At 37.1% G+C, this 27,214-nt stretch overlaps 1 protein-coding gene and 1 long non-coding RNA gene across 7 annotated transcripts in view; both read right to left on the bottom strand.

Annotated features, from left to right (window-relative positions):
• Positions 1–27,214, bottom strand: part of RGS7 (regulator of G protein signaling 7) — a 631,374-nt gene that overhangs the window by 491,887 nt on the left and 112,273 nt on the right. The gene's annotated exons all lie outside the window — the stretch shown is intronic.
• LOC116749284 lies at positions 9,392–22,920 on the bottom strand. The gene is made up of 3 exons (XR_004348557.1): positions 22,910–22,920; positions 20,338–20,348; positions 9,392–9,538 (listed from the first exon to the last, which is right to left on the bottom strand). It is a non-coding gene; the product is annotated as an uncharacterized LOC116749284 (long non-coding RNA).

Consider the following 27,214-nt stretch of genomic DNA (forward strand, 5'->3'; position numbering starts at 1 on the left):
GGCATACTGTGTTTTCCAGATATGTTCCCCACATATCTCTCAGCCCACGTGTTCTTCTCCGGTATGACCTTGTCATTTCCCTATTAAGGGGTGATGTCTAGAATAAATGCTGGAGAGGGTGTGGAGAAAAGGGAACCCTCTTGCACTGTTGGTGGGAATGTAAATTGATACAGCCACTGTGGAGAACAGTCTGGAGGTTCCTTAAAAAACTAAAAATAGAATTACCATATGACCCAGCAATCCCACTACTGGGCATACACTCAGAGAAAAATGCCATTCTTGGTAATTAGAAAGTATTCAATTTCCGTTTGCTACCCCCATCACAACTTGCTAATAAAGCAAGAACAGATGGTCTACTGACTCGCAGTTCAGGCCTTGCTTTCCGAGGCAGTATCCTAATATACTGTAGCTATACTCAAGCACGTTGCAGACAAAGCGTTTTTGAGAAAATTGACTTAGGAAGTAGATGATAGGAAACTTCCCACAGTAGTGAAATCTTTAAACCTCTTCTCTGGTCTTTGAATTCTTGGCAGCTACACGCTCTGTTCTAGCCAAGAGTCCTCATGCCTGCAGCTTCCACTTCTCCTTGCCCTCATTTACAGGTGAGACATCCTCCGCACTAGTCATCTGATGCCATCTGTCTGTGGCCAAAAGCTAGCTGAAAGCTCTCTGTAACTGCCTTCCAAAGCTAACTGAGCTGCTCTAAATATATGAAGAGACAGAAATGAGGTTGCACCAAAGAATGCTGAGTAAAATATTTAAAGAGCTTTTTACAAATGGTGTAGTAGGCCACTTCCTTCTCTACTCCTCCTCAAGAAAACATTCATTTTATCAGTTTACACTCAAAATTGAACTTGATTGGTTTGGGAACTCTGCCATACGACAAAGGGGAGAGTGAAGGATACATTTGGGGGAAATTATCAGAATCATTTAAAAATAATTTTGCCAACACCGATCTTCAAATCCTGGGAACATTCATAAAATTTACCTATGAACATAAAGATACCAAACAGAATAGCAATGGGCTTGGCCTCCTATCTCAAAACCAAAGGAATTGATTGTTCTAAAACATATGGTTGTAGATCTATAACAGAAAACAGATAACCTCTACAGTTCAGCGTAAAGGGCTACTGCCCAACATTCAGAATTTTGGCTACTGGATGATAAATCTTCATCAGTTCCTAAAACCAATAACCTCCACCATCCATATTCAAGGTTCTTTTTACTGTACTATACTGTCTCTCTAACATCAGGCTGACTTTCTACCTGAAGTCCTTGCCTTATCATTCTTGGAAATTCCTACTCAATGTGTGTCAATGGAGTAAGAAAACACATTTAATTTGGGGGCACAGAGACTCATTTTTCTGGGAAGAATTGCAGAGCATGTCACAGAGACAAACTATGGGCCATCTTTGATTCTTACAGTCTGGTACTCAGTGAGCAATAATATTGACCCCAAAGCCTGTACAATGCCTGAGAGCATTTTCTGAATCATTAAGTAAAGTTGAATTATGCTTAATAAAGCCATAGGGTCAAATATGGTTTGTTTTATTATGATTCCTTGAAAATTAGTTGTCCTTAGGTTTGTACAGAAAACTCTGTCAGAATCATACAAAACTAGAATGCACTGTTCTCCAACCAGACTAGATAAAGTAGCTCATTATACAAACATTATCTATTCCTGCTCATTTTTACTTCTTTATATTCAGGGAGAAATTACTTCTCTTTCTTCCTTCTTCAATTACTTCACTATTTATGAAATTAGTTCACATCTTATTATTTCCATAAGATGTCAAATAACTCCTAGAAGCCATAGTTCTTGATCTGTACTACAAACAGTCACTTGATCAGGCTGCTTTGTTCTCATCCCCAACTCTCTCCCAGAGTTAGTATGAAGCAAAATGTGATTCTACCACTGGAGTTCTAGGAAATCATTAACAGGAAGACACTTCATATCTATAAAGATATTATGGTAATAAAGGAATTTTTATTAGAACTAAAGAGGGTACTATTAATTTCCATCAAATAGCCGTTATGTTTTACATCTTCAAAAGGGATAAATAAATAGATGCTCTTTGGCTTTGTAAAATGCACAAATATTGGCAGAATCTTCCCTGTCTGGCCTCAAAGGGCATTTACGTCACCCTCCTGCCCAGTCATACATTTATTTTATGAACAAAGCAATAAAATAGAAGCCATTTCAGACCTAGTTTCATCAAAGCCAACATGAGAAAGTTTTGACCTAAGGATAAAGACAACAGTGTAGCGAACTTAAGGAGCAGAGACTCCTAGAAGGTTTACTGAGGGAAACAGGAGAGGGTACTAAGAGCTAGTAAAAGTATTAATGCTCAGAGGTAAAATTTGAGAAGATGAGGAAACAAGAATGTATTGGGCACTATGTTGCTTCTCCAGGTCCACAACTATGGCCCTCTCAGCCGTAGGCACAGCGAGGTGTCAGCCCCAATGTAGGCAGAACTAAAGTGCCTGTTTCCAAGCTCAGCTCCCCATCTCCTCCCCACTTGCAAGTGCCCCTACCACCACATCCATACTCGTGTTCCCCCAGTCACAGAGGGTGAGGTATGCCCAGTCCCACCCCCTGCTTGCCCACTTCTCTCCTGTGTCATCTTGATTCCTTGTCCTGTTGAATTTTCCTTCAACAAAAATAAAATAAAGATTTTTGCTATAGAATATGTAGAGAAATCTTACAAATCAGTAATAAGACAATTTATTTAAAAATGGGAAAAAAGCTGAATAGCTATTTTGTCAAAGAAGATATATCATATTAATAGCCCTTAAGCACATGAAAAGATGCTCAACAGCTTTTGTCATTAGGGAATTACAAATTAAAACCACAATGGAGTACCACTTCTCACCCAGTAGAAAATGTCTATTATCAAAAAGGCAATTACCAGTGTTGGTGAGGATGTGGAGAAAATGAAACTCTCATGCATTACTAGTGGGAATGTCAAGTAATTCAACCACTTTGGAAAACAGTTTGGCATTTTTTTTGAAGAGTTAAATATGAACTTACAATACAACTCAACAATTTTACACTTCACTATTTACCCAAGGGAATTGAAAATATATGTCCACACAATAATATGTACCCACATGTTCATAGCAGAACTACTCATAGTAGCCAAAGATGCACACAATTCAAATATACATCAAATGGTGAATGACTAAAAAAATGAGTATATGCATGTAGTAGAATATTTATAGCAATTAAAAGGAACGAACTACTGATACAAGTTGTAACATGTAGGAACCTACAAAACATTATGCCAAGTGAAAGAACCCAGACTTAACAGATTACATTTATGTGAAATGGGTAGTACAGGCAAATCTATAGATATAAAAAGCAGATAGTGGTTTCCTTGGGGCTGGGTTGGAAGCAGGCTTTGCTGCACATGGACAAAAAAGCTTTTAGGGGTTATAGAAATGTTCAAAAACTGAATTGTGGTTGGGGTTGCCAAACTTAGTAAATTTACTAAAAATCATTGAATTATACACTTAAAAATGGGTGAATTTTGTAGTATGTAAGTTATACCTCGATAACACTCTCAAAACAAAACACAATGATCTGAATTAGAGTGGTCTATGTTCTGAATTAGAGACATATGGCAGAAATCCTGAGAAGACTTATAAGTATATATACATGTTCAGAGTCCCCCCACCCTCCCGCCCCAAGGCTGTTCTGATCCTCTAGGTTTGGAGTGGGCTTAGGCATTTATTTTATGGAAATGATCCCAGGTGATTTTTTTTTTTGCGGTATCTGGGCCTCTCACTGCTGTGGCCTCTCGCGTTGCGGAGCACCGGCTCCTGAAGTGCAGGCTCAGCAGCCACGGCTCACGGGCCCAGCCGCTCCGCGGCATGTGGGATCTTCCTGGACTGGGGCGCGAACCCGTGTCCCCTGCATCGGCAGGCGGACTCTCAACCACTGCGCCACCAGGGAAGCCCTCCCAGGTGATTTTGATGTGTACCTTTAGATGATACTGTAAGAGGGAGGCACTTGAAGGCTTGTAATCAGGAGAGGCCTAGGGTTACATTTATCCGTTAGCTATAGAACAATGACAATTTAGAGGAGGGTGGGTTTGAAGATAATTTGACTGTAAGGCAGAGATATGTTAGGAGCTTATTGTACTTTTTCAGGGAAAAAAAGATAAGGACCGAAACTGAGGTAAGCTAAAGCACCTGTTTCCTTATCTATAAAATGGGGATAATAGACTCATTTTATTAGACCTTACTTCATAGAGTTGTTGTGAGGATTAAATGAGTTTATATGTATAATGTGCTTAGAACAGCTCCTGGCACAGAGCATTATATGAATATTTGCAATTACTATTATGATTATTATCACTAGCTTGGGACATGTCTGAGAATCAGGAACGTAGATTTGGATGATCAGGTGAACATGGTAATACTGACTCTATAAGAGAAGGAAAATTTAATTAATTACTTGACATTCCCACTAGTAATGCATGAGAGTTTCATTTTCTCCACATCCTCACCAACATTGGTAATTGCCTTTTTGATAATAGACATTTTCTACTGGGTGAGAAGTGGTACTCCATTGTGGTTTTAATTTGTAATTCCCTAATGACAAAAGCTGTTGAGCATCTTTTCATGTGCTTAAGGGCTATTAATATGATATATCTTCTTTGACGAAATAGCTATTCAGCTTTTTTCCCATTTTTAAATAAATTGTCTTATTACTGATTTGTAAGATTTCTCTACATATTCTATAGCACATATCTTTATCAAATAAATTATTTGCAAATATTTTCTCTCAGGCTAAGGCTTGTCTTTTCAGTTTCTTAATGGTGTCTTTAGAAGAACAAAAGGTTTTAATTTTGACAAAATCCAATTTATTAATTTTTCTTTCATGATTGTGCTGCTGGTATCATATCTAAAAACATGCTGACTAACCCATGACCACAAAGATTTTCTACTATGTTTTTTCTTTTAGAAGTTTTAAAATTTTAGCTCATATTTAGGTCTATGATATATCTTATGTTGATTTTGTGTGTGATAGAAGGTAAGGATCTAAATTCACCACTTTACCTGTGGATATCTAATTGTCTCACTACTACTGTACAAAAAAGCTGTCCTTACCCCCTTTTAATCATCTTGACACCTTTGTTGAAAATTAGTTGACCATAAATACAGGATTTATTTTTGGATCTCATAATTCTGTTCCACTGATCTATATGTGTATTCTTAAACCAATACCACACTGTCTAACTTATGTAAGCTCATAATAAGTTTTGAATTGAGCGGTCCAACTAGTGGTCTAATTTCTTCTTTCAATTGCTTTGGATATTCTGAGTCTTTTACATTTCCATAAAAGTTTTAGAACTATCTCATCAGTTTCTAGAAAAAAACAAAAGCCTATGGGGACTTAGCGATTGTGTTGAACATACAGATCAACTAGAGAATTACCATCTTGACTATATCCAGTCTTCCAATCCATGAACATGTAATTTCTCTCAACCACGTTTTGTAATTTTCAATGTCCATGCCTTGCACTTCTTTTGTTACATGTAATCCTAAGTGCTTTGGCCTTTTTGATGCTATTATGAATGAAATTGTGCTTTTATTTTCATTGTTAAATTGGTCACTGCCAGTATACATAAATAAAATTAGTTTTGTAGACCACTGGTTTTTATAAAATAAAATCTTATAATCTTTTTACAGAATTCATATGATGGTATGAGAAGATTTCCATGACACAATCTCTGCCTGCTACTTAACATCATTTCCCATCATCCATAACTCAGAGTGTTTGTTTCTTTAGTACTGAACTTTTGGTAGCACCCTGCAATCCTATGTTTCTTGCTTAAATTTTAATTTATATCTCATGTCTAGTTTATCCATTACCCTATCCTAGGAACCTCTCTTGATTTCTCTCCACCTGCCTTATCTTCCACTGTGAAATGCACGTACACAGTGCGCACACACACATACACATGGAGCTCCTCTTACGTGCTTCCAAAAATGCTAAAACTGGAGGTCTATCATTGTTTTTTCTATATTTCATTTTAACTAAATACTTATATACTCATCTCAAAAAAACTGAATCACCATGTATAAGAAAGTCTGCTAGTTGTTCATCAGTATTCATCTTCTCCTTCCAAAGTAACAGAGCCCTTAAGTTTTCAGAAAGCACAGCAAAAAATTAAAGACTATTATCTCCCAGCCTCCCAGCATGAATATGCTGTGGTCAGTGAGCAGGAGATCATGAGGCAGCTTCCAGAAATCTTCCCCCCAAAACAGCCAGTGTATATCTTTTCCTTCTTTATATTCATATATATTTATATTTAGTCTTTAAATATAATTTTTTTCTCCTTCTCGACAGCTAGAATCTGACCTGACCAGCAGGTCAGGAGCAGCCATCCTGACCATGAGGTGATCTTAGGAATGGGGGATCACACATAGCAAAGCAACAGTATGAGAAGAGCCTGCATCTCCATATACCACTCTGGTCACCTACTTCTGGGCTTTCCATGAGAAAGACATACAGTGCTCCCTGATTTAAGCTGTTGTGTCTCTAGGTCTCTGTTCCCTATTGTCAAACTTAATCCAAACATATACACCACACTTTACTGCATCCTCAGTAACTAGAGTAGTGTCAACACATTGTAGGTGCTTAGTTGATATTAGCTGGTTTCCTGCAAAGGAGTAGCAAAAGTAGAAAAAAAAACTTCATGGAATATCAACTTTGAATTCCATGCTATTTCCAGGGTAATAAATCTAAATTCCTAATATTTTAGGTATACAATTTGGCCTTCAGAAGCCTCTCATATTTTTTTTTTCTTTGCGGTACGCGGGCCTCTCACGGTTGGGGCCTCTCCCGTTGCGGAGCACAGGCTCCGGATGCGCAGGCTCAGCGGCCATGGCTCACGGGCCCAGCCGCTCCGCAGCATGTGGGATCTTCCCGAACCGAGGCATGAACCCATGTCCTCTACATCGGCAGGCACACTCTCAACCACTGTGCCACCAGGGAAGCCCCCTCTCAGATTTTTAAATCTAATTTTTATTTTAATGTATTCATCATGATACTAATAAGCTCTTTGTTTTTTTGATGTAGCAGAAAAAAAGCAAATTTATTCAACCATTCTGGGAATATTCAAGAGAGAGAAGGCCTGTAATTGAATATAATAATAGATCTTACAAAATCATAGGTGTTAGTGACAATAACATGCAAAGCCGTTAAATAATTCGATTCCATAGATGAGAGGCTGAAGTTCAGAGAGGTAGCATGATTAATTTCAGAAGGTCCCACAAACACTGAATGGCAGAGCTGATGTCAGAACCCTGGCTTCTTAGTCTCTGAAAAAGTTAGCGTTCCTTTGGTAAAGAGCAAACTGGCAACATAAGCAAAAAGGGAAATATTTTTTAAATCTGGGGATGTATAAGATCAAAACTTGGAACAAACAAATCAGGCAGCTCTATAAGATTTCCATCGCAATATTAGCTCCACGGCTCATGCGATGTGGCCAATGAAATGAATTTATAAACTCCAGCAATACTTACTGTTTGTATTTTCATCCTGATTGTGGGAGTTTTTTTTGTTTGTTTTGTTTTTGTACCCATTCCCCCCTTCCTTTCTTCCCTGCTGACTGAAACCTGCTTCCCAGGTATCCATTTTCCCTGTTTCCCTTAACTAGGCATAGGGAAATGAAACATAAGAGGAAGTCTCTTGAAGGTGACCTGGGAAGTGTTTGTTTTCTGAGAGAAAGAGAGTGTGTGTGTTTTCTGGCTTCCTGATTACCCCTCAGTTCTGTTTTAATATGCTCCTGTGTGCCTGTGTGCATATATAACGGCTGTAGTTTGGGACCACGATATGACAAATGTGAGAATGAAAAACCAGCCCTCTGAGGAAAGGGAAGCTGTTGAGTCTTCATGCTGTTTCTAAGCTTATGAACCCTCGCGCTACCAAATGTTTCCCTCCAGATCTCTTGCTATATGAGATCATACAATTATTGCTTAAGCCACTGTAAGCTGGCTCATCTCATGCTTTCAGCCACAAAGCATTCCAACTTATCTGTCACTCGGGATTTTAAGTACATGGACAAAGGGTCTGACTAGTCACCTTTGGATTTTGTGTCTGCCTCTGAGTGGAAATGTGGCAGTGAGAGGAACAATCCTGTGGAAGGAACCTCTGGGACCCTCCAGTTTTATTGGTATGAAGCCAAGCACCTTGATTTGCTTCCTACCGAGATACTGTCAGAAAGAGGAAGAGAAGGCAGAACACCCAAGATGACAAATGTCCCTAATATATATGTTCTATATCGCTGACATTTTAGAAACATAATTGAATGCATGACTAGCACGAAGCAAACTGTCTAGTGCATGAATGTACATATTTAAACACTTAGAAAGGAACCACTCACCTGTTTTTTTTAATCTGGAAACTAATAAAAAGTGAAATGTATTCAGGATATTATATTATGTAACATGCAATTTTGGAGTTCAAGATATTTATTTTTCCTCAGTGTATAGAGTTAGTCATGAAGCAAATTTACAGACACCAAATGACCCAGTTAAACCTCCCACAGATGCTAATTTCTCTTGTTAACACCTTGTCATTTGACCCAAAATAAGGACTTCTGAACATCCATCACATATAGAAAATGGTGTTAATTTTTTGATATTATGCTTCTAGTTAACACATTATTTACAGATAAGGAAGACCTATGTTATTAAACTGTGTACATTATCTGCCAATAAGCCACAACCTCAGTCAGACTTATGCTGAGCTTGTTTAGATTTGAGAGAATATGAACAGTATAGGACTAAGAAAATTCAAGTGGAAGGTCCCAGCATTATTATCATTACATTCACGTTACATTCACTAAAGAAGCAATATGATTTTGGTCATAGAGCTGCCACATGATCCAGCAATCCCACTCCTGGGCATATATCCGGAGAAAACCATAATCCAAAAGGATACATGCACCCCAATGTTCATTGCAGCACTATTTACAGTAGCCAAGTCACCACAGAGCAAAACAGCCAAGACATGCAAGCAATCTAAATGTCCATCAACAGAGCAATGAATAAAGAAGATGTGGTACATATCGATATATACAATTGAATATTACTCAGCCATAAAAAAGAATAAAATAATGCCATTTACAGCAACATGGGTGGACCTAGAGATTATCATACTAAGTGAATTAAGTCAGACAAAGAAAGACAAATATCATATGATATCACTCATATGTGGAATCTAATTAAAAATGGAAACAAATGAACTTATTTACAAAACAGAAAGAGACTCACAGATATCGCAAACAAACTTATGGTTACCAAAGGGGAAATGTGGGGGGAGGGATGAAGCTTGGAATGAACACACACACACCACTATATATGAGATAGAGAACCAACAAGGACCTACTGTATACTACAGGGAACACCACTCAATATTCTGCGATAACCTATATAAGAAAAGAATCTAAAAAAGAATGAATATATGTATATATATAACTGAATCACTTTGCTGTACACCTGAAACTAACACAACATTGTAAATCTACTCCAATAAAATTTAAAAAATAAAATTAAAAATTAATAATAAATTTACAAAAGGAAACAACTGGTTAGATGGTAGATTTTAATTCAACCATGTCAATAATCACATTAAATGTAAGCCACACTAATTCAAATATAGACTGTTAGATTAGATAAAAGCAAGATCCCACTATATACTGCCTATAAGAATACCACTTTAAATATAAAGGCATAAATGGATTAAAAGTAAAAGAATGAAAAAAGATATTCCATTCAGATACTACTCAAAAGAAAGCTAAAGTAGTTTTATTAATCTCAAAGTAGGCCTCAGAAAAGAAATATTACTAGTGATAGACAGGCTTATTACATTATGAAAAGGGATTCAATTCTCCAAGAAGACAAAAACATTAACGATTTTATGCCTATAACTTCAACAGCTTAGAGCAAGTGGAAGAATTCCTTGAAAAGCACATCTTACCAAAATTAGCACAAGAAGAAACAGAAAAATTCAAAGAGCTTTATATCCATTTTTAAAATTGAATTCATAATTTAAAACTTTTTAACAAAGAAAACCCCAGGCCCATATATCTTTACTCACAAATTCTATCAAAGGTTTAAGGACAAAATGAATACCAGTGTTATACAAACTCTTTGAGAAAACAGAAGGAAATACTTTTCAGGTAGTTTAATGAAGCCAGAATAACCCTGTTACCAAAACCTCACAAAGACATTATAAAAAAAGAAAATTATAGACCAATAACCTACATGAATAAATATACAAAGTCCTCAATAAAATATTAGCAAATCAAATTCAGCACTATACAAAAAGGATAAATTTCATTAATACACGGAGCTTATGCCAGAATTAAAGGTTGGTTTTACATTATGAAATCAATGGTGGTAACTCATCACATTAACAGAATCAAAGAGAAATAAAAATTTCAACTGATTCAAAAACATTTTTGACAAAATGTCACACCCATTCATGAAAAAAAAAAACTCTCAAAACACTAGGAAAAGAAAGGAATTTCATCAACCTGATAGTGGGCATATATGAAGAAACAAACAGTTAATGTCATACTTAATGGTGAATATTGAATGCTTCTTAGTTTAGGAACAAGATTTCCACTGTCTCCACATCTATTCAAAAATATACTGGTAGTTCTATGTAAGACAACAATGTAAGAAAAAAATAAAGGTATAAAAATTAAAAAGAAAGAAGCAAAACAGTCTTTTTTGAGGTTGACATGATTGTACATACAAAACATTCTAAGGAATCTACCCCCCCAAAACTACTGGAACTGAAAAGTGAATTTAGCAAAGTCATAGGAATTAAGATCAATATACAAAATTTAATTACATTTCAATATTTTATCAGTGAACTATTAGAAAATGAAACTAAAAAGCAATTCATTTACAATTGTAGGAAAAACATAAAATACTCAAAAATGAATTTAAGATAGGTAAGACTTGTATTCTGAAAACTACTACATATTGCAGAAAGTTATTAAATAAAAAGTTAAACCATATAACATGCTTAGGAATTGGAAACATTAATATTGCTAAAGTGTCAGTTCTCCCCTAATTGATCTATAAATTTAGTGCAACCCAATCAAAATTCCTTGAGGCTTGTAGTAGAAATTAACAAGCTGATTGTATATGTCTATGAAAATGCAAAAGATGAGGAATAGTAAAAATAACCTTAAAAAGAGGAACAAATTGGGAAGACTTATACTACCTGTTTTTAAGACTTACCATAAAACCACAATAATTAAGACACTTGCATAAAGGTAGATAAACAAGTCAGTGAAACAGAATAAAGTCCTGAAATCCACACACACACACACACACACACACACACACACACAGAGCCAGTAGGGAAAGGAAAGTTTTTGCAACAAATGATGCTAGATCAATTGTATATCCATATTAAAAAAAAAGAACCTCGACCCCTACCTCGCACCATACACAAGAATTAGATTTAGATAGGAAGGCTTCATGCAAAATCTGAAACTAGAAAGCTTCAATGTTTTCAAAAAGGAAACACAGGAGAATGATCTTGTGGTTGGCAAAGAGTTCTTTAACAGGATACAAAAAGCACTAGGCATAAAAAAAATCATAAAACGAACATAATCAAAATTTTAAATTTCTGCTCATCAAATGACACCATTAAGAAGATGAAAAGATAAAACACAGACTGGGAGAGATATCTGCAAAGCCAACTTCTGGCAAAGAACTTGTTATCTTGAATATGTAAAACTTCTATGAATCAATAATAAATAGACAACCCAATAATCCCAAAATGGAAACAACTGAGCATCAACAAGTAAATATATAAACAGTAGTATCTTCATACAATGGAACACTACTTGGTACTTGAAAGGAATAAATTTCTTCATGAATCTCAAAGACATTTTAAGCAAGTCAGGAACAAAAACAGTACCTACTGTATGGTGTCATATAGAAAGTGCTAGAGCAGGTAGATATGACCTATGATGAAAGAAGTAAGAAAAGAGATTGTTTCACGGAACGGGACTGATTGCAAAGGTGTACAAGTGAACTTTCCAGGGTGATGGAAATGCTCAACAGTTTGGTGCACAGTTACGTGGGTATAATTCATTTGTTAAAAATTATTGAACTGTACATTGAAAATCTGTGCATTTGTTGTATATAAATTATACCTTGGTTTTAAAAAAAATTAAAAGAAAATCCACTTTCATGGTAAGTGGGGGAAAAAAAAGAAATTCTGGGAATGGGGCCAGAAATCTGTAAATAAGTACAGTATTTCTTACACCTGCATCTGTTGTGCTTTTATCAGAGAAGATAGAAAATACACAAGCAACCAGCATGTCATCAATTACTACACTGTCCGCAGTTTAGCACACACATATGGCAGGAGTGAAGCCCACCAAGGCCACTTATTGAAGCTGAAACAGAAGTGGCTCAAGTAAAGTAAATGAATAATGATCCAGGGCCGCAGGGCTTGAGGAGTCAGATAAACATAGAAACGGAGACTTTCTATACTTCAGACTTTCAGACTTTCCCCCTGCAACACTTTCAACACTGAAGCGAAAGTGTTGCAGGGGGAAAAGGCTGCATGGCGAAACAGTTGAGTCATCTAATTGCCACTGACACAGGCAAGTGCCTGAGTGAACACCCCGGCAGAACGAGAAGAGTGTCATCTGCTACTCTTAATGATTCAATGCACTGATCCTGCAGTTTAGACACCTGCCACCACAGAAGTGATGCCTCATCAGGCTTACATGATTCTGACTAATATCAGACTCAAGGAGTAAGCCTGATGGAGCTAGAGAATTTGCTCTTTAAACATGGTCACAAATACTACACATGTGCGTGTGTGTAAACATTGCTTGTAAGAAAACAAAACGTATTAAATTCAAACTGGGTTGCCACTTTTAAGGTAGTAACCATATAAAAAAGTAGATCTCACTGAAACATGGGTCTGCTAAACGTGTGTTTATATAAATAATGAGTATAAATATATAACATACATATATGAGAAATATATCAATATAACCATAAATAAGTCTGTAACTATATATTTTAGATATAGTTAAGTTATATATATAGTTTTATATATAGCTTCACATACATATTATATTCCTATTATATAGTTAAGAATTTTATATATTAATGGTTAGGAATTATATATATATATTAGAAATATAATTATCCAAAATATGAAATTATATGTTACTTATAACATTAAAACATTAAATTTTAATGCTTTAATAACATTTAAAATTACAACATGAAAAACAAAGATAAATACTATATTATTCGGGGACATAGATTAAGGTAAACAAATCACTGCCCTGCTCCCTGAGCCACTTCTGTTCATATTAAGCACTCTTCTGACAACACATGCTGGCCTACTGGGCTTCAGGAAAACCTGGCATCCAAATGCCTTTAAGTTCCTTCCAACAGATGCCATCACTTCTTCATCTTCATCACATGTAGTCCATCTGCCCTCCTGAGGGGGTCAGCAATAATTAGGAGGATAACCTCAGCTCACCTTCCAGCATTCCTCATCAGCTGGAACAGTCTGCTTGCTTCCCTCTTGGTCCTCTCCAGGAAGAGCCCTCTGCTTCTCTCCAGTGAGAGAGAAAGTAGGAGACTTGGGACCTCAAGACAGCCTTATTGGCCTTACAGAGGAAACGCCTTCCACTTGACAATTCAAGTAAAGGAAACAGTCCTCTGACACCTTGCCCCACATCTGATTCTGAGTCATTTTACTTTTCTATAAAACCGATTAGCAATGCCTTAGCAAATAAATTTGGCTCAATATTTCTTGAGGCATAAATTTTCTAGAGCTGTTTTCTATTTTCATCTCAATATTCCATGGGCTTAAAGGCCACAGAGAAGGGGGAGCACATGTCTGTGGAACTGCTTGCTTTCAAACGGGGCTACTTTGACCTTCACCCCTCTGCCTCCTAGAAGTGATTGGCAACCTCATGGAAAAGCAGAAAAAATAATGCAACACTTAGAAAAATACCTTGGAGAGCCTGGTGAGCTTAAAGAACCCTCTTCACCTTTCAGGGTGCATGAGCTACCTAAGACTCCTACAGCCCCTACTCTGCTAACAGTGACTCAGATACCAGAGCAAACTCATACACGTCTGTGAACCTAAACAGACCCCTACTGTCCATGTTTCTCAGAAGCCTCTTCTTTCACACGGTTATCAAGTGAGAAGCAGCAACCTAGAGTGAAGCTATTTTCTTTTTTCACAGGTAACAAACAACACGTTTGCTTTTTGAAATTTCTTTTTTAAACATTTGTAAAATCTTGTCACTCTTTCATTCTCCTTTGTGTCTTCTATGTCTCCCATTCCCATTCTCCAACCCAATCCTGTTTTCTCTCTTTATCCTAGAGAAGGTGATTTAATCAGAAACCTATGCCAAGCATTTGCACTGAAGAAGCAAAGCTGATATCGCTCCCACTGCCTTCATAGCCAATAAGCCACCAAGAATCAAGGATTCTCACTTCATCACATAGGATTTCATAAGTCATGGAAAGAAATCTGAATATTATTTTAAGTGCAGTAGGGAAATATAGTTGAGTCTTTCAGCAGGAAAGTGGCATTTGGTTTTCACTTTATTTTTTTTTAGGTTGCAAAATTATATTCTTTATTTTTTTTAATTGAAGTATAGTTGATTTACAGTATTATATTAGTTTCAGGTATACAGCATAGTGATTCAATATTTTTATAGGTTATACTCCATTTAAAGTTATTACAAAATAATGGCTATATTCCCTGTGTTGTAAAAAATATCCTTGTTTCTTATGTATTTTATAAATAGTAATTTGTATCTCTTAGTCCCTTACCCCATCTTGTCCCTTCCCCCTTCCCTCTCCCCGCTGGTAGCCACTAGTTTGTTTCCTATATCTGTGAGCCTGTTTCTGTTTTGCTACATACATTCATTCGCTTTATTTTTCAGATTCCACATATAAGTGATAACATGGAGTATTTGTCTTTCTCTCATTTATTTCACTAAGCATAATACCTTCTAGGTCCATCCATGTTGTTGCAAATAATAGAGTTTCATTCTGTTTTTATGGCTGAGTAATATTCCACTGTATATATACCACAACTTTTTTTTTTAACATCTTTATTGGAGTATAATTGCTTTACAATGGTATGTTAGTTCCTGCTGTATAACAAAGTGAATCAGCTATACATAAACATATATCCCCATTATCTCCTCCCTCTTGCGTCGCCCTCCCACCCTCCATATCCCACCCCTCTAGGTGGACACAAAGCAACAAGCTGATCTCCCTGTGCTATGTGGCTGCTTTCCACTAACTATTCACTTTACATTTGGTAGTGTATATATGTCCATGCCACTCTCTCACTTCGTCCAGCTTACCCTTACCCTTCCCCGTTTCCTCAAGTCCATTCTCTACATCTGCATTTTTATTCCTGTCTTGCTCCTAGGTTCTTCAGAACTCTTTTTTTTTTTAAGATTCCATGTATATGTGCTAGCATACAGTATTTATTTTTCTCTTTCTGACTTACTTCACTCTATATGACAGTCTCTAGGTCCATCCACCTCGTTACAAAAAAACTCAATTTCATTTCTTTATAGGGCTGAGTAACATTCCATTGTATATATGTGCCACATCTTCTTTATCCATTCATCTGTTGATGGACACTTAGGTTACTTCCCTATCTTGGCTCCTGCAACTAATGCTGCTATGAATATGGAGGTGCTTGTATCTTTTCAAATTAGTGTTTTCATTTCTTTTCAGATATATACCCAGGAATGGAGTGGTCAAATCCTATGGTAGTTCTATTTTTAGTATGTGAGGAATTTCCATACTGTTTCTCATAGTGTCTGCACCAATTTACTTTCCCACAAACTGTGTACAAGGGTTCCCTTTTCTCCACATCCTTGCCAACATTTGCTATTTGTATAGCCAGAGCTATATCTTTTTGATGATAGCCATTCTGACAGACGCGAGGTGGTGTCTCATTGAAGTTTTAATTTGCATTTTGCTAGTAATTAGCGATGCTGAGCATCTTTTCATGTGTCTATCAGCCATTTCTATGTCTTCTTTGGAAAAATGTCTATTCAGGTCTTTTGCCAATTTTTTGACTGGGTTGTTTGATTTTTTGATAGTTGTATGAGCTATTTATATATCTTGGAAATTAATCTCAGCAGTCATATCATTTGCAAATATTTTCCCTCCCACTTGGTTTTCACTTCAAAAAAATCACTAGCTCCTAGAATATATAAGAATAGAAGCAGAAAGACCAGTTGTTTACTACAATAATCACAGGGTCACTTGACTAGAAGGGAGAGAAATAGATGAATTTGGAATATATTTTATGCAGTGCCAACAAGACTATAGTTAACAGCTTGGAAGAAAGAGAGAATGGGAAAGATGAGGAAAAGGGATGAATCCAAAAAAAATGTAGGTTTTTACTTCAGCAACCAAATTGCTGGAGTTGGCCTTTATGAAATGGGGTACAGAGGGACAGAAGAAATTTGGGGGGAGGAGGAAATCAAGAGTTCTGTTTTCGCTACATCATGCTCCAGGTGCCTATTAAACATGCAAAGAGAAATGAAGAAAGTCACCTGTTTCATTGGAAAGGCAAAAACCTGAAAACACCATGCTATTGGAGCATCCAGCAAAGACACCTTCTATGACAAGAGGTAAACAGTTGACTTTGTTTTGGAGGCAGCGATCTCATCATTCAGAGAACTTTTTTTTCAGAAGGACCATGAGATATACAAATGTACAGCAGAGATTTTTCTGGATACAGAGTGTTAGAAGCCAAAAATAATACAGCATTATGATGTAAAAGTGCCCCTTTGTGGTAGGCAGAGTTGAATGTCTCCAGATTATTTCCTTTAGAGCAATTTCCTTTCCCAAGTATGGATTAAGACTGACCTATGCAATTGTACATTATTTTCTTTAAAAATGTTTGAATGTCTTTGGTGATTGGGTATGGATTAAGACTGGGGTGGCTATCTCAGAGATCAGAAATGAATACCCCAAAAATAAGCAGGAAGGATATGCAGGCCACGGGTCTGCTTGAAAGTCAGACATGACTATAAAAAGGAATGGAACCTGGTTCACTTAAATTTGACTATATTTTTCAACTTGTGTATTTCTAGACAATAATTCAAACTTAGGGAAATATACTGATTCTTCACTATTGTGGTCTAGCATGACAGTGTGCTTTTAACTCTAGGAACAGACTATGTCCCTACAGAAGTAGAAGGTGAAATTTCTTTTGAAGGAAGTAGATATTTTCACTGTCCATGTTCCAATGCAGAGATTAATTCCAGTACCAATACAAGGTTTAGGAAGGCATGTCTTAAACTAAAAGGAATGGATATGAGAAGAACAAATCTCCCTCTTGCTCAGACTTGAAGGATGCATGGCTCTGGGTTTTTTGTTTTGTTTTGTTTTTTGTTTTTTTTTGCGGTAGGCGGGGCTCTCACTGTTGTGGCCTCTCCTGTTGCAGAGCACAGGCTCCGGACGCGCAGGCTCAGCGGCCATGGCTCCCGGACCCAGCCGCTCCGCAGCATGTGGGATCCTCCCAGACCGGGGCACGAACCCGTGTCCCCTGCATTGGCAGGCAGACTCTCAACCACTGCGCCACCAGGGAAGCCCCGGCTCTGGGTTTTGAGCAGTCCTTTACAGGTAGGTAAACTGGCTTCTGCAACATGGTACTAGGCTAGAATCTGAGGGGTCTGGGCCTGTGAGCTTTAAAAGGGCCTTCCTAGTAGCCATTCTAAATTGTTCTCTTTGTTGTTATTTTCTTCTGTTATTCCTGAACATATTGTAAATCTCATAAAATTAAGCACCCATGCTTGGATGAAGCAACACAAAGGACAGCAGCAGTGGCCCAAAGGGAGCCATTTCCAGGAAGTGGGGGCACAGAAGGAACCCAGCAGTGGCCCTAGGGCAGAACTGACATGACTGGCTGACTGGTGAAAACACAGCAACAACCAGAATAAATTCATGTATTAGTAACCATCCCCTTGGGACTCCCAGAAATACATGAAAAGAGACATGGCAAAAGACTAGAATTACTGCACTAAAGCAGGAGGGAGGCTGAAGTCATCATACACCTGGTCTTTAAAAGAGAATATATCCTCATTTTGTCTACAAAATGAGACACACTTGGAACATTTCACTGTATCCTTTTCTAAGTTGTAAGCTCTCTCAAAACAAGCCCCATCTTGTAAGAAAGATTCAATAATTATTTCTGAATGAAAGAATAAAGCTATACTAGAATTAAATCTTTTAATTCAAATAGTTCAGTTTATTTTAAAGTACCACTAAGTCGTATTTCTTGAATTTGGTTATCATGAATTCCACTGTTATTAATATTACAAGGTAAGTACTTTTGCATGAATCTGAAATTGCAATAATAGGAAGAAAGAGAATCTATGTGCATAAATCATTTAGTTGAAAGAAAAATCCACATGCTATTGTTCTTTACCAATAGTGCCAGGGACAGCCAGCCTAGGAGGCCCAGAGGGCAAGGCTTTGTGATAGCTTTCTTAAATAATACGATCATGTAATTGGTCTGTGTGGCCACCAAGAGCAAGAATCAAACTGGATTTAATTAGAGTAAGTTGGGAGTAAATGAGCTTCCTTTTCCCAACTGAAAAAAATAGGGATCGTGATTTTAGATTAATAAAATAATTTTAAAATATTTGTCTTTTGGAAGAAATAGAGACAGAATTAATGTCTTGTATCAATACATTTGTTTTATGACCCAAAATACAATTTCTTGATAAATATTACATGTACACTTGTAATGAATGTGTAGCCTACATTAACTGACTATGGTGTAACTGTCAATATGGTCAAGTTGATGGATGGTGTTGATCAAGTCTTCTGTATCCTCACTGATTTTCCAACTCCTTTTTCTATCAATTAAAGAGAGAGGAATGTTAAAATGTCTAAATATGTTTCTCTCTCTATTTTTAACAATTTTTGCTTTATATATATTGAAGTTACATTTTTAGGTACATGAACATTTAGAATTGTTATGAATTTTTTATGAATTGACCTTTTAATCCTTATTTTACCTTATCTATGGTATTATTCCTTACCTTGAAATTTACTTTGATAGTAATAAAACCAACCAAGTCTTATAATATGTTTGCAATGGTATATATTTTTCTATTCATCTACTTTTAATTGATGTGTGCCTTTCTATTTAAAGTATATACATGTAGACATCATATACTTAGGTCCTGGTTTTTTTTCAATATTCAAAATATCTGTCTTTTAGATAAAGAGTTTACCCCATCTAAATTTAATGTAAATAATGACATGGTTGTATTTCAGTCTCCCACCGTACTGCGTTTGTTGCTTTGTCCCTCATTTCCTAAACATTTCGTGTATTCTTTTGGGGTAAGTGCTATTTTTTGAAATGTGTTCCCAGAGCTGGAGACAACGTGGTGGATTAGGAGGACTTGAGCTCACCTCCTCTCATGAAAAGACCAAAATCATGACTAACTGCTGAACAACCATTGACAAAAAACCCCAGAAGCTACTAAAAAAGATATTCTACATCCAATGACCAAGAAGAAACAATGAGATGGTAGGAGTGGCACATTCGTGATAAAATCAAACCCTATACCCACTGGGTGGGTAACCCACAAAATGGAAAATTGTATCGCAGATGTTCCCCCAGAGGAGTGAGAGTTCTGAGCCCCATGTCAGGCTCCCCAGTCCACAGGTCTTGCATCAGGAGGAGGAGCCCCAGAGCATTTGGCCAGGGCTTGATCACAGGAACTCCACATGACTGGGAGAACCAGAAACTCCACTCTTGGAGGTTGCACACAAGTTCTCCTGCACACTAGGAACCAGGAAAAAAGCAGTGAGTTCACAGGAGCCTGGGCCAGACATATCTGCTAGTTCGAGAGGTCTTCTGGGGATGCAGGGGAAATGTGACTCACTGCAGGGACAAGAACACTGGTGGTGGAGGTACCAGAGAGTTCTCACTGGCTTAAGCTCTCCTGGAGACCACCCTTTAGACACTAAGACCTGGCCCCACCCAACAGCATGTAGGCTCCAGTGCTGTAATGTCTCAGACCAAACAACCAACAGGGCAGGAACACAACACCAACCATTAGCAAACAGGCTGCCGAAAATCTTCCCGAGCCCAGAGCCACCTCTAAACACACCCCTTGACGTGGCCCTGTCCACCAGAGGGACAAGGCCCAGCTCCACCCAACAGTGAGCAGGCACCAGTCCCTCCCACCAGAAAGCCTGCACAAGTGTCTAGACCAGCGTCACCCACCAGGGGGCAGACACCAGTAGCAAAACAAACTATAATCCTGCAGCCTACAGAATGGAAACCACAACACAGAAAGTTAGACAAAATGAGATGGCAGAGGAATATGTTCCAGAGGAAGGAACAAGATAAAACCCAGAAGAACAACTATGTGAAGTGGAGATTAAGCAATGTACTTGAAAAAGAATTCAGAGGAACAACAGCATAGATGATACAAGATATAGGAAAAGGAATGGAGGCAGAGACTGAGAAGTTACAAAAAAGGTTTAACAAAAAGCTGGAAGATATAAAGAACAGAGATGAGCAATACAGATGAAAAATACACTGGAAAGAATCAAGAGCAGAATAAATCAGGCAGAAGAACAAATAAGTAAGCAGGAAGAGAGAATGGTGGAAATCACTGCTGCAGAACAGAATAAAGATAAAAGAATGAAAAGAAATGAGGACAGTCTAAGAGACCTACAGGACAATATTAAATGCACCAACATTCACAATATAGGGGTCCAAGAAGGAGAAGAGAGGGAGAAAGGGTCTGAGAAAATACATGAAGAGATAATAGCTGAAAACTTTCTTAACATTAGAAAGGAACCAGTCACCCAAGTCCACAAAGTGCAGAGTCCCATACAGGATAAACCCAAGGATAAACACACCAAGACACATGTTAATCAGATTGACAAAAATTAAAGACAAAGTGGAAATATTGAAAGTAACAAGAGAAAAGCAACAAGTAACATACAAGGGAATCCCCATAAGGTTATCAGCTGATTTTTCAGCAAAAACTCTGCAGGCCAAAAGGGAATGGCATGATATATTTAAAGTGATGAAAGGGAAAAACCTACAACCAAGAATACAGTAAGTCCCCGAAGTATGAACGAGTTCCATCCCAAGAGTGTGTTTGTAAGTCCAATTTGTCTGTATGTCCAACAAAGTTGGATACCTAGTCTAGGTATCCAACGAACAAAATAGGCTATATAGTACTGTACTGTAATAGGTTTATAATATTTTTCACACAAATAATACATAAAAAACAAACACACAAAAATTTAAAAAAACATTTTAAATCTTACAATACAGTACCTTGAAAAGTATAGCAGTACAGTACAACAGCTGTCAAACAGGGGCTAGCATTGAGTGAACAGGCAAGAAGAGTTACTGACTGGAGAAGGAAGAGGAGGTGGGAGATGATAAAGCTGAAGGATCCTCAGCAACAGAAGACAAAGGGAAAGCTGCAATTTCACTCACACCTGACGTTGAGAGAACACACATTTGCATCTATGAATGTTCACAACTTGAAGGTTCGTATGTAGGGGACTTACTGTTCTCTACCTATCAAGGCTCTCATCCAGATTTGACGGAGAAATCTAAAGCTTTACAGACAAGCAGAAGCTAAGAGAGTTCAATACCACCAAACCAGCTTTACAAGATAAGCTAAAGAAAATTTTCCAGGCAGAAAAGAAAAGGCCTCCACCAGAAAGAAGAAAATTACAAAATGTGAACATTCACTGGTAAAGGCAAACATACAGTAAAGGGAGAAACACGTACAAAAACAAATATAATATCAAAACCAGTAACCTTGAGAGGAGGACAGTACGAATGCAGGATATTTGAAATGAATTTTAAATTAAGAAACCAGCAACTTAAAACAATCTTGTACATATATAAACTGCTCAATCAAAACCTTATGGGAACCACAAATTGAAAATCAACAATAGATACACACAAAGAAAAGAAATCCAAACACAACACTAAAGTTAGTTATCAAATCACAAGAGAAGAAAACATAAGAGGAAGGAAAGAAAAAACCCTACAAAAACTAATCCAAAACAATTAACAAAATGGCAATAAAAACATACCCATCAAAAATTACATTAAATGTAAATAGATTAAATGGTTCAACCAAAAGGCACGGACTGGCTGAATGGATACAAAAACAAGACCCGTATATATGCTGTCTACAAGAGACCCACTTCAGATCTAGGGACACATACAGACTGAAAGTGAGCGTACAGGAAAAGGTATTCCATGCTAATGGAAATGAAAAGAAAGCTGGAGTAGCAGTACTCATATCAGACAAAATAGACTTTAAAATAAAGACTGTTATAATAGATAAAGAAGGACTCTACATTATGATCAAGGGATCTATTCAAGAAGAAGATATAACATTGTAAATATATATGCACCCAAAATAGGTTCACTGGAATATATAAGGCAAATATAACAGCCATAAAAGGAGAAATTGACAGTAACACTATGAGAGTGGGAGACAATAACATCCCACTTATATCAAAGGACAGATCATCCAGACAGAAAATCAATAAGGAAACACAGGCTTTAAATGACACATTACACCAAATGGACTTAATTGATAACTACAGAGCATTCCATCCAAAACCAGCAGAATACACATTCTTTTCAAGAGCACATGGAACATTCTTCAAGATAGATCACACCTTGGGTCACAAATCAAGCCTCAGTAAATTTAAGAAAATTGAAATCATATCAAGCATCTTTGCTGACCAAAACATTATGAGATTATAAATCAACAACAACAAGAAAAACCTGTAAAAAAATATGAAGAGGCTAAACGATATGCTACTACACAACCAATGGGCCACTGAAGAAACCAAAGAAGAAATCAAAAAATATCTAGAGAAAAATAAAATGAAACATAAAAATCCAAAGCCTATGGGATGCAGCAAAAGAAGTTCTATGAGGGAAGCTTATAGCAATACAAGCTTCCCTCAAAAAGCGTGAAACATCACAAATAAACAACCTAAACTTACACCTAAAGGAACTAGAGAAACAAGAACAAACAAAACCCAAACTTAGTAAAAGGAGAGAAATCATAAAGATTGGAGGAGAAATAACTGATGTGGAGACGAAGAAAAGATCAATGAAACTGAAGCTTTGAAAACTTAAACAAAATTGATAAACCTTTTGCCAGACTCATCAAGAAAAAAAGGGAGAGAGTTCAAATCAATTAAATTAGAAATGAAAAAGAAGTTACAGTTGATACCACAGAACTACAAATAATCATAAGAGATTACTACAAGCAACTCTATGCCAATAAAGAGGACAACCTAGAAAAAATGAACAAATTCATAGAAAGGTACAATCCCCCAAGACTGAACCAGGAAGAAATAAAAAATATGAACAGATCAGTCACAAATACTGAAATTGAAACTGTGATTAAAGAAAAACTCCCAACAAACGAAGTTCAGAACCAGGTGGCTTCACAGGCGAATTCTATCAACCATTCAGAGAAGAGTTGACACCTACCCTTCTGAAACTATTCCAAAAAATTGCAGAGGAAGGAACACTCCCAAACTCATTCTATAAGGCCACAATCACTCTGATACCAAAACCAGACAACATACCACAAAAAAAGAAAACTACAGCCCAATATCACTGATGAACACAGACGCAAAAACACAAGCAAACCAAAACCAACAAAACATTAAAAGGATCAAACACCATGATCAAGTGGGATTTACCCCAGGAATGCAAGGATTTTTCAATATCTGCAAATTAATCAGTGTGATATACCACATTAACAAATTGAAGAATAAAAACCATATGATCATCTCAATAGATGCAGAAAGAGCTTTTGACAAAATTCAACACCCACTTATGATAAAAAAACTCTCCAGAAAGTAGGCATAGAGGAAACATACCTCAACATACTAAAGTCCATATGTGACAAACCCACAGTTAACATCACACTCAATGGTGAAAAGCTGAAAGCATTTCCTCTAAGAACAGGAATAAGACAAGAATGTCCACTCCCACCACTTTTATTCAACATACTTTTGGAAGACCTAGCCATAGAAATCAGAGAAGAAAAAGTAATAAAAGGAATCCAAATTGGAAAAGTAAAACTATCATTGTTTGCAGATATGATACTACTCACAGAAAATCCTAAAGATGCCACCAGAAAACTACTAGAGTTCATCAAAAATTCAGTAAAGCTGCAGAATACAAAATTGACACACAGAAATCTGTTGTGTTTCTATACACTAACAATGGAAGATCAAAAAGAGAAATTAAGGAAACAACCCCATTTACCATCACATCAAAAAAATAAAATACCTAGGAATAAACCTACCTAAGGAGGTGAAAGACCTGTATTCCAAAAACTGTCAGATGCTGTTGAAAGAAATCAAAATTGACACAAACAGATGGAAAGATATACCATGTTCTTAGACTGGCAGAAACAATATTGTCAAAATGACTATACTACCCAAGGCAATCTACAGATTCAATGCAATCCTTATCAAATTACCAATGCATTTTTCACAGAACTCGAACAAAAAAATTTTCAATTTGTATGGAAACACAAAAGACCCTGAATAGCCAAAGGAATCTTGAGAAAGAATAGCAGCACTGGTGGAATCAGGCTCCACAACTTCAGACTATACTACAAAGCAATGGTAATCAAAACAGTATGGTATTGGCACAAAAACAGCAATATAGAGCAGTGGAACAGGATAGAAAGCCAGAAATAAACCCATGCAACTATGGTCAATTAATCTATGAAAAAGGAAGCAAGAATATACAATGCAGAAAACGGTCTCTACAATAAGTGGAGCTGGTAAAACTGGATAGCTACATGTAAAAGAATGTAATTATAACATTCTCTAGCACCATACACAAAAATAAACCTAAATGTAATATCGGATACTCTAAAACTCTTAGAGGAAAACACAGGGAGAACATTCTTTGACATAAACTGCAGCAATGTCTTTTTGGATCCACCTCTGAGAGTAATGAAAATAAACACAAAAATTAAAAAATGGAACCTAATTAAACTTAAATCCTTTGTACAGCAAAGGAAACTATAAACAAAATGAAAGGACAACCAACAGAATGGCAGAAAATATTTACAAATGATGCAACCAACAAGAGATTAATCTCCAAAATATACAAAACATCACATGCAGCTCAATTTGAAAAAAATAAACATGCCAATCAAAAAATGGGCAGAAGATCTAAATAGACATTTCTCCAAAGAAGACCTACAGATAGCCAAAAAGCACATGAAAACATGCTCAACATTGCTAATTATTTAAGAAATAAAAATCAAAACTATAATGAGGTATCACTTCTCACCAGTCAGAATGGCCATCATCAAAAAGTCTACAAACAATAAATGCTGGAGAGAGTGTAATCCCACTCCTGGGCATACATCCACAGAAAACCATAATTATGGTTGTTAACCGTAATTCTCCTTCTGGAATCCAATAATTTGCAGATTGTTTCTCTTCAAGATATTCCATAGTTAACACAGGCTCTCTTCACTCTTTATTTTCATTCTTCTCTGACTGGACAATTACAAAAGTCCTGCCTTCTACTTCACAAACTCTTTCTTTTGCTTGATCTGTTCTACTATTGATGCTCTTTATTGCATTTTTCATTTCATTAACTCTATTCTTCAACTCTAGAATTTCTGTTTGGTTCTTTGTAATGATTTTATCTCTTCATTAACTTTTGATTTTACTAATGTATGGCTTTCCTAGTTTCATTCAATTCTGTTTCTGTGCTTTCTTGTAGCTCATTAGGCTTCCTTGAAGCAACTATTTTGAATTTTTAACACGTAAATTGTAGACCTCCATGTATTAGGGATGTTACTTAAAAAAATATTTGATTTCTTCGTTGATGTTATGTTTCCTTGATTTTTCACGTTCCTTCATGTCTTGCACTGCTGTCTTCACATCTGAAGTAGCAGTCACCTCCACCATCTTTTAGTGACTGATTTCAGGAGAAAAATGCCTTCTGTTAGCCCTACTAGGGATCCTAAGGCTCACTCAGACCTTCTATGGATTTGCCTGCTCCACATTTCTTACTCTCTCGTGGCAGAATTCTTAAGCCTGTATGCCTTCTCTCCATCCTGCCAAGCCAGGCTGGATGCTGACAGCTTCCCTTTTGCTTTCACAAGGGCAGTGCTAAATGCTCAACTTTGTGGTCTCTCCCAGGCCTGCAGACCCTGGTTGGCTTTCTGTATGTACTCACTCGCCATCTACAATAGCTTGCTCTCGCTGCCATCAAGAGCATACCGATGAGCCAGGCATGGAGTGGGGGATATGTGAGTGAGGCCCATGGAGCACTAGGGGTGCCCATGGGCCAACTGGAGTTATCTGCAGGCAAGGCATCCCCAGCAGCTCATGGGCAGGCCTCCCAGCAGAGTCCATGACATGGTAGAATCCATGTTCTGATACATTCCATTCTGAGCTCTGGCTGCTCTTCTCCAAGCCACTCACTGCCACCACCACCATTGAGTGTGATGTTAACTGTGGGTTTGTCACATATGGACTTTAGGCATGCCTCTCACAATCAGTACTTTGGATGGGGAAAGAGAGAAATGAGCCTCTTTGACAGTGTCCATCATAGCTAGGGAAGTGCTCACTAACATAGTTTCACTTTCCTCCACAGCAGAAATTATGGCTCAAGATGTGTTCTCGTTGCACTGAGCTGAGAAAAGTGTGACAGGGGTAAAAGTCAAAATATTCTTCTTACCCTCTCCAGTGTATCCAACAGTGTGCTAAAATTTCTTTGCTGGAACTTGGACTTCCACAAAGGCTTCACTGAATATAGAATTCTAGGTTGGCAGGGTTTTTTCCTTTAGCACTAAAAAATGCTGTTCCTTTTTTTTTTCTTTTTCTTTTTTTGTCTATGGTTGTTATTAGGGAGTAGTTAGCTGCCATTCTTATCAACATTCCCATTTACTTAATATGTCTCTTTTTGGTCTCCGTGTTTAGATTTCTGTTTTTCTTTACTTTTGTTTTCCAGAAGTTTTATAATGATGTTCATAGGTGTGCTTTTCTTTTCTTCATTATTAATCTGGCTTGGGATTTTCTCAGATTCCTGAATCTTTGGCTTGTTTTTAATCATACATGCACTCACTTTCACAGC

The sequence above is a fragment of the Phocoena sinus genome, chromosome 1, assembly GCF_008692025.1.
Source record: "Phocoena sinus isolate mPhoSin1 chromosome 1, mPhoSin1.pri, whole genome shotgun sequence".
In the NCBI taxonomy this organism is placed as follows: Eukaryota; Metazoa; Chordata; class Mammalia; order Artiodactyla; family Phocoenidae; genus Phocoena; species Phocoena sinus.